The sequence below is a fragment of the Arachis ipaensis genome, chromosome B7 (genome assembly GCF_059453495.1).
Source record: "Arachis ipaensis isolate K30076 ecotype BB chromosome B7, ASM5945349v1, whole genome shotgun sequence".
NCBI lineage: Eukaryota > Viridiplantae > Streptophyta > Magnoliopsida > Fabales > Fabaceae > Arachis > Arachis ipaensis.
Window position 1 is genome coordinate 45,884,529 of NC_142442.1, and position 2,065 is coordinate 45,886,593.

Consider the following 2,065-nt stretch of genomic DNA (forward strand, 5'->3'; position numbering starts at 1 on the left):
CCCAGGTGTACAGCTTGTGCTTTAATGCTTGTTTCTTCCACCAGTGCTTTATCGTGCTCTCTCCTTGGTTCCTTGTTTTCCTGATCTGCTTCTTGTGAGGGTTTGAAGACATTGAAGGCGATTTTTTCATCATGTATCCTCAGTATTAGCTCTCCTCGCTCCACGTCTATGAGCGCTCTGGCTGTAGCTAGGAATGGTCTTCCCAATATGATTGGGTGAAGGTGACTCTCTTCCGTTTCCAATATGACAAAGTCTGTGGTAAGGAAGTAGTTCCCAACCTTTACTAACACGTTTTCCACCACTCCTACTGCTTGTTTTTGAGTTTTGTCAGCCAGCCTGATGACTACGTCTGTAGGCATTAGTTCATTGATCTGCAACTTCTTCATGAGAGATAGAGGCATTAAATTAATGCTTGCTTCCAGATCACAGAGTCCCTTATCAATCAGTGTGTCTCCTATGGCACAGGGGATGTGAAAACTCCCTGGTTCCTTCCTTTTTGTAGGCAACTCTGGTTGAATGAGAGCACTGCACTCCTTATTCATCACTATTGCTTGCCCTCCTTTGAGTGAGCTTTTCCTAGTCAGCAGCTCCTTCGTATACTTAATGTATGAGGACATTTGTTGGAGGGCCTTGATGAATGGTATGTTTACATGGAGAGATGCAAACATATCAAGGAACTTTGAGTATATTCTTTTTTCTACACCACCCTTGAGTCTTTGGGGAAAGGGTGCATAGAGGTTCAGAATCTCCTTCTGTGTAGTTTTGGTTCCTTGGTGACCCTCTTCTTATTTCTCTGCTGAGGTATCTCCAGGTTGTTTTAATGGTTTGTTCAGCTTTTCCTCAGTCCCCTTATCACTTATAGTGACCATCTTACAATCTTCCCATCTTACTTTCTTTGCTTCACCTTTTGGGTTTTTCTCTGTGTCACTTGGGAAGCTATCAGTAGATTTGGGAATCTTCTCAGAGAGGTATCCCACTTGAAATTCCAATCTCTTGATGGTGTCTCCTTGGTTCTTGATATTGGCTCGCACCTCCTCCTTGAACACCTTGTTATCTTGGAGTTCCTTACATATGCCTTCAAGTAGAGTTTCAATTCTTGAGAGTCTATCTTCGGATGATGATGAGTTGAGATTGGAGGGATGAGAAGGGCCACTTTATCTTTGGTATGGATATTGAGATGTGTTGTTAGGTGGGTACTGATATGATCTCTGTGTGGAATATTGGTGAGCTGCATTGTTGTTGGGGTTGTGGCGTCTCTGATCTTGGCCTTAATCTTGTTGATTTCCCCACCCAAAGTTTGGGTGGTTCCTCCAACCAGGATTATAAGTTTTGGAGTATGGATCATGGGTCTGCCTAGGTGAATTTCCAATGTAGTTGGCTTGTTCCTGATCACCCTCTGCTTCTTCATTCACTCCTTCTTGAGCTGCTACTGAGGTGGTGATTGCTGCTATTTGGTTCCTCTCCATCTTCTTGGTAAGGTCAGCCAGCTGCTTGGTGATCATCTTGTTTTGAACCAACAGTGCATCCACGTTGTTTAGCTCTATCACTCCTCTAGTGTTGCCTCTTTCAGAAGCATAGAAGTAGTCATTCTCTGCTACAGTCTCAATGATATCTATAGCCTCTTCAATGGTCTTCTTCTTCTTTAGAGATCCCCCAGATGAGTGGTCTACTGCCTTCTTTGATTCGTAAGAAAGACCTTCATAGAAAATGTGTAACTGCACCCATTCATTGAACATATATGGCGGGCACCTTCTTGTCAAGTCCTTAAACCTCTCCCATGCTTCATATAGAGTTTCACCATCTTGTTGCCTGAAGGTTTGTACCTCAGCTCTCAACCTGTTGATCCGTTGAGGAGGATAGAATCTTGCCAAGAATTTGTTCACCACATCTTCCCAGGTTGTTAAACTCTCCTTCGGAAAGGATTCCAGCCATTTAGATGCTTTATCCTTGAGTGAGAAGGGAAACAGAAGCAGTCTATAGGTGTCAGGATGAACTCCATTAGACTTCACAGTGTCGCATATCCTCAGGAAGGTGGTTAGATGTTGATTGGAGTCTTCTTGGACAC

At 43.5% G+C, this 2,065-nt stretch overlaps 1 non-coding gene across 1 annotated transcript; it reads left to right on the plus strand.

Moving 5' to 3' along the window:
* The first annotated feature begins 1,731 nt into the window (after positions 1-1,731).
* LOC148551013 (small nucleolar RNA R71) lies at positions 1,732-1,838 on the plus strand. Its single transcript, XR_015892792.1, has one exon. It is a non-coding gene; the product is annotated as a small nucleolar RNA R71 (small nucleolar RNA).
* The last annotated feature ends 227 nt before the right edge of the window (positions 1,839-2,065 follow it).